Source organism: Hypanus sabinus, unplaced genomic scaffold (assembly GCF_030144855.1).
Source record: "Hypanus sabinus isolate sHypSab1 unplaced genomic scaffold, sHypSab1.hap1 scaffold_479, whole genome shotgun sequence".
Lineage (NCBI taxonomy): Eukaryota > Metazoa > Chordata > Chondrichthyes > Myliobatiformes > Dasyatidae > Hypanus > Hypanus sabinus.
This window is the reverse complement of record NW_026781349.1, coordinates 220,707-227,923: the sequence shown is the minus strand read 5'-3', so window position 1 is coordinate 227,923 and position 7,217 is coordinate 220,707.

Here is a 7,217-nt window from a genome sequence, read left to right as displayed (position 1 = left end):
TGACTAGTCCAGTCTTGCTCCACAGCACCAAACGTATCCCCATTTTGCCCAGACCATTGGCCTCACTTGCAGATAATCAATCCGCCGGTGTATGCCCCCACCCGCCCCATGTGGTGAAACTCTGTGCTCGCCATCACTTCGGGCTCAGGAACAGATGAATCTCTCTTGTCGCCACCGAGCCAAAATCCTGTCCACCCTCTCAAATACCATCTTCATCCTTTCAACAAAATCCATTCCCTCCCCATCCTCCTGCTGACGCGATCACCTCCCTCTCCAGAGAGCCATCCGCCTCTGCTGTTGGGTGCTACCAGTGACTGACATCGCTTCGGACCAATGGGAAGAGCTCAGCTCTTCACTCCTTTGTTGACTGTAGGGGGAGTGAGCGGAGAAAGTTGGGGGGTGGATGGGTTGGAAGTGAGAGGCACGTGATTATTAGATCAGCCGTTAACCCGACCAAGCTCGAGCACAGCAGCGTATGGGTAACGTAAGGCGCACGTGAGGGCTAATCCCGGTGTGGGGAACTCATGTGTGATGTCAGGGGCGTGCGGGCGCCTGTGTGACGTCACCGGTGGGAGAGCTATCCGGTTTGAAATACCTTGATGGAGTTTGTTAAGATTTCAGTGGGACAACAACATTAGTGGGACAACAACATTAATCAGGGGTTTCATAACTGAATCTCCTGTTTTGTGCTCTGTTGTGTGTGTTGTAGTCAGAGGAGGCAGCGTAGTGTTGGTTCCCTACATCAGAATTGCGGGGTCTACACAGTGTGTATTGATTAGCAATAAAACTGTCGTCCCTATAGTTTTTGTCTTCTGGCAAACACAACACCCTGACAATGTTGTCCATAGACACCCCTTTCACTCAGAGTCAGGGAATCATTCTGACCGCTGGATCGCTGAGAGGAATTATATTTGTTGGTGAAAAAAGTTCACCTCGATTTATTTCGATGGATTTGATGTGAATTTCGGAATGTCACAGTGAAAGGGCGAATTCTTCCCGTTATCCAAACTCTTCTTCCAGATGAGGCACCTGCGAATCTTCTGTGATTGCCTATTGTGTCCGCTGCTCCCGATGCGGCCTCCTCTACACTAGTCACATCAGCTCCTCTGCAGCTGTGAGGATTAGAGTTTGAATTTCGGAGGGGGGTTTCGAAGTCGATGTTCCATTTTGTGCAAGGAATCGAGGTTTTGTGGAAAAATGATCGGCATGCTGTTCTTTTTTATGCGGCGGGCGGGAATTTGATTTTTCTCTCCGAACGGCGTTCATGTTCTTTTCTTGTTTCATGATTCTCTAGAGGAAAAAAAATGATATCAGGTTGTATATGGATACCTGCTTTAAAATAAGTTAGCCGTTAAACTATCTGCTACAAGCGGGACTTCTTGGTGTCCAAATATTTTAATTCTGATTCCTATTTCCGGTCCGACGTATCAACCCTTAACTTCCTCTTGTGCCAAGATGGAACCACCCTCAGGTCCTGGATCAGGACCTTATATTCCGTCTGGATAGTCTCCAACCTGATAACATGAATACCGATTTCCAATTCCGATGAACAAATTTCCCCCCCCCCCTCCACCGCAAATGTCGACTGTTGACTCGTTTCCATAGATACTGCCTGAGGCCTGCTGAGTTCCGCCAACAAATTGTCTATGTTGCTTTTGATTTCAAGCATCTGCAGACTTCGTCATATATTCGACACCTGGACATTCGGCCACCGGGGGCAATGTGCAGACCTCCGACCACAGGTCCCGTCCACGTCGGTGGTTCTCCTATACGGGCGGCGGAGATGAAGGGGCTGATCTCCGGTTTGTGTAAATCGAGGACGAGCCGCAATGGGACCGAGCTCTGCCGGTCCCGCAGCACCGGTTTTATCTTTGTGCACGAGCACGAGCACCAGCCTTGGGACAAGATACGTTGGTTCTCCAATAAGGTTTGGGGTGCAGGGGATCAGTCTGCGTGTGGGGGTAGATATCATTGTTGGACGTATGCGTGTGGGTTGAGTGCTGAAGCGGGTGAACTGCAGGAGCGAAGGGGATCGGGGAAGGGGGAATGGAATTTGGGGGTCTTGCCGAGATCGGGCGTTCTGTGACCCGAGGAAGATCGGTACCGGGACAAATTAAGTTGTAAACTAGGGAGGATCTGTTGCTTTGGATCAGACAGTTTTGCTCGCGTATCCATAATAGACAGCAATAATTCGCTCTTCATATTAAGTACTGTATAATCTTACAGTATAATCTTACAGTTTGTTACAGAGCCTCAGAGACTGGGATATCTGTCGCCGTCTTAGGCAGCGAGTGAAGATTGGGAAGCGGAGTGTGGTGTCAGTGACGTCTGCATCAGAGAAGAACACGGGTTTGATCAGCATCTTGTGAGATTAAATGTCCTTACAATGGATTTGGATCAGCTGGCATGTCTGAACTTTGCAAGTGAAAGGGAAAAAGGAAGACGCCGAAGAGAGGTCGAGATTTAACCAGCTAAGCGTGGTCTGAAGCAGAGAGGTACAGGAGTTGCCAGATAGATCGCTGTAATTGTTTTTTTTATAATCACACAGATAGTGACTGACGAAGAAGCTTGGTGAGGGATGATAAACGGAAGTGAGCAGGTCACATACGGTATCAGGAGAGTGACAGAGATGTGATTTCCAGTGTCACGGATACAGACAGTCGTCTAAAGTGAGGAGTTTCTGTGGAGATGCAGCTTCCCTGGAACCCTCTGTGGAATACATGCTTCGTCAGGTCTGACGAAGAGCGGAATGTACCATAACCTTCAGAAAACCATTCTGAGGACATTTGCCATGTCAGAGGCAGGGAAAATGTGACCGCAAGTGCAGAGGGCAGGAGCTGTGTCTGCATCAGACCCTTAGTGAAATGGTTCAAGATACAATTTGCAGGGATGAAAGCACAGTTTGTGGGACCAGATTTAATCACTGATTCTGACACAGTGAGAGGGTTAGTTTTGCTGTAAAGAAGCGACATTAATGGAAAAAGACACATGAATTTCATCAATTGCCAGTTGTTTATCAGAAGTGACTAATCTGCATGTTACCCTGACAGAAACAAACATTCCCAGTGGTGACAAAGGGGTTCAGTCTGGTTTATTTCAGGTTGGAGAGGGCTCTGGAGTTTTGAAATCAATGCCTTGCCGTGCCACTATCGTTAATTTAGCATGTCCGGAGTGGTGGATCAGACAGCACGGAAACAGGCTTTTGTCTGGCCATACCTGTTCTGACCATCCACTCACTGTCTACACTGGTCCCCTTTATCAGTACATGGTTCATAGCCGACTATATCTCGGCAGTTTCAGTGCTCATACACTTTGTAAATATTGTGAAGGGATCTGCCTCCACCGCCACTCCGGGCAGCGTGTGACAGATTTCACGACCCTCTGAGTAAATAATCTCTTCCCCATATCCCTCTAAACCTCTTATTCCCAAGTATATGCTCTCTGACCTATGTCACATCTGTCCCAGGATCGTGCCCTATATGGTCGGTCATCAGTGAGGCCCTTTATAAAGTTCAGCATGGTAAGTTATTGTGGAAAGTTAAGTCACGTGGAATCCAGGGAGAGCTGGCAAACTGGATGCACAGTTATCTTGATGGTAGGAAACATAGAGTGACGGTGAGTGGCTGATTATTGGACTCTAAGCTGCAGCTTTGTGATATTCGCAAAGTTAAGCCATTTGTCGTCTATGTCAATAATCTGGTTCAGTGTGTGCAGGGTATGAGTAGTAATTTTGCAGCAATTAAGTTGAACTTTTTTACTGTTTGTAAGTATAAATTCATACCTCGGTTTCCCTCTCTCCATCCCAAACACCCACTCCTCCCGCACCTCTACCCAGTTACGCTGCACCCCATCTTCCCTCTTCCCGTAACAGATATCCCCGATAAAGGATTAAAGGGTGAGGGTGACATATTATAGGGGAACCTGAGGGGATTTTCATTCAGAGTCTGGTGAGAGTGTGGAACGAGCTGTCAAAAGAAGTGGTGGATGTAAGGCCAATTTCTATAAATTTAACAGAAATTTAAGTTCATGGATAGGAGGGGAGTACAGAGGGGTGCAGGTAAATGGGACTAGGCAGAACATCAGTCTAGCTTTGCAGTTTAGATTACATGGGCCTGCTTCTGAGCGGTTGTACTGTGTGACTCTAATGATATTCTGATATTTAATTCTACAGTCTGTGCTTTGCTGCTAATGACTAAAGCCAGAAAGTTACAGAATGGGTGAAGAGGCTGCCCAGAGACTGTTCCTGTGTTGAAAGTCACTGGGATGTCCCATCATTGGCCGAATACTATATTGTCCATTCTCTTCCATTCATTCTGGGAACCCCGATAGAGGATTCCCTGATCTTCCTCAGCCTGGTGATGGGAAAAGGCTCCCAATCCCAGGGAGTGATTGGGGATCCTTTGTGGAGATGACGAATAGATTGGCAGAATTGGATAAAATGCTCAATGAAGTTTTTCAGAGTACGGTAAAATAACACAATGATCGAAAATCACATTAAAACATTGTAGATTTAACAATGTTATAGAACACGGAAAGAACAGAGAACAGTATGTCCCAGTAACAGTCCGGAGATATTGTGCTGAACCAAATAAATTATTAACCATAACCCCACGAAATTAATCCATTTTGCCTACATAATATCTATCTCCCATCATTTTGATCACATTCATATGCCTATCTCAGAGTTTCTTAAACGTCTCTGATGTTTCTAACTCTAGCGCCACCCCGGGCACGCGTTCCAGCCACCCACCAATCTGTGTGAAAGCACTTGCCTCTCATATCTCCTCTGGGACTGACATAGTTTTTGAGTTCATTGGAGGGGATTGAGTTTCATCATGAGAATTGATGAAGTGTTGTACTTCTTCATTCATGTCCTCTGGTCCTAGCCATCTTTCAGATGGGCAGGATTTATTGCCAAGTCAAGTCGTACCGCCGGCAGGAAGTCATCAGAACGATGGTCAGCTATACAGAGTGGGTACAGATGGAATACCGAGTGCAGAAGTGTGGGTGTGCACCTTAAAATAAAGGTTTTACCAGGAGAAACGTTTCTAACTGGAGCTGAAACATAGAAATAAGACTGATAGATACTTCATTTCCCGGTGGAAATTACATTATCACAGTAAGATTACAAGTGCACTGACATACAGATATCAGAAGATAAGGATGAAAGAATAAACAATAAATCACCTCAAACTGGGTAACAGGATGGGATCATCATTTTCTCGGATATACGTTAATTCATTAAGGAACCTGATGGTCACAGGGAAGAATGCAGAATCACTTCATTTAGCGTTCTATGCAGTTGTCTTGGTCCATTACTCAATGTGCTCCACCGCATACAAGATTGCACTGATCTACGGGGCGCTTGTGTAAATTCTGCACGGTCTCCTGATGAACACAGTATTTACATTTGTTGTTGCATCACCGAGAATCAAATTGACTGATGTGAAATTACTTTGGAAAATTGGATTCATTATCGAAAATGGGTGAGGCCGTGACGAGAACGAGAACATGGCGAAAAATATATATTTTTTAAAAAGCACAATGTTTAATAATTGATTGGAGATAGAGGTCGCGGGCGTTTAATGTTTAATAATTGATGGGGAAGTCTGCGATCGCCTCGGAGAAGCACTCGGAAATCCTGTTTGTTAATTCGAATAACTGAGGTGAGCGGTTATTACGCACTGCTGATGAGTTGCACTCTGAACTTAAACTGAGTTACCCGATAAATAAACATGTTTCTACAGCATTTTAATATCACCTGCTTGTCTCCGGTGTGTTGAAATATGTATTCCGAATCATTGTAATTATTTTCTTCTGGCCAGACAATGGTGTTATAAAGGAATTCGACAACATTCACCGACCACAGGATGAAGAAGCTTCCGGAGATGGTGAGGAGAAAGATCACAGATGTTCTCATGCTCTCCATTTCCCGGTCACTGCGGTTACCGCCTTGCTCTGACCCTTCAGCCCCTTGCGCACGCGACTAGTCACTGAAATGTGTCTGACTGTCAGAGCGTTAAGCAGTAGTATTAACACGAAAGGGAGTAATGGCGTTAGAAAGATAAAAAAGCCACTTCTATCCTACCCATCCTCGATCCGTATAGTAGCCCGGCTTTAGTAAACAGACCCAGGGTATATTGCCAAGAACTTTTGCAGGATGAAAGATAAAGAAGCTTGGCACATTTTTAAAGCAGAACAGAATATCTGCTGTTGCCAGAACCACAGCTGCAGTTTTCCCGGTGCAATACTTTGCTTTCCGCTTCTGGGAACAGATGGCGACAAACCGATCAAACGTAAAACTGACGGTGAAACATACAGAATAGTCTGTGGCTGTCAACCCCAGGGCAGAGATTACACTACATACAGGGGTGATGGGCAGAAAAGTCCCGTGGAAATAACAATAACTGATCCGCCACAACGTGATCTCAAAGATGATGGTTAGTACATCCGCCGTTGCCATGGCCACCAGGTAGCGAGTGGTGCAGGTAGAGAGGTCGCACTGTCCCCGGGATAGAGTCACAATCGCCAACAAATTCACTGGGGGAACAGCAAAAATAATGAGTTAATTACCATATCGCCGATCCGTGGGCCTTAGGACAGAGATAAGCTAGAAATGAGAATAATCAATCTTTGCAGACAACTCATTTCTGGATGATTAAAAGCCAGAGTCGCAGATAGATCAAACTCCTGCATGCGGTAATTTTTATTATTGTAATCGGTACAATGTTTAGCAGGTGGCATCGTTAACTTATAGTCGAGGCAGATTTGGTGAAAACAATTTAAATCTCCCACCACAGGTTTTCCATTGATGTACAAAGCCTGGATACCTCGGCAACTTTCTCAGCGGTGGGGACTGCCGCGTTCCTATCACCTATGTTCTGGCTCTCTCCCTGTACAGAGAAGGCCAGCTCCTACCGCTCAAATTTCGAAGTTCAAGGCAAATTTATTTCCCCCATTTACATATCTTAACATCTTCCTCGACTCACCCGCCCACAGGAGCTCCACTTTGCACACTCTTTTACAATTCTGCAGCTGCACTTGGCAGGGATTCTGGTGCAGTATGTCAAGGCATTGGAGCACAAAATTTCAAGTTTCGCTGGTAGGAAAAAAAAACAAGAAAGGAAGGAGAAAACATGGTACTTGAAAACATCTTCCTCTTTTAGGGTTTGCTCCAAATTGCTGCAACATTATTCGAAATGTTTCAATGCTTATTG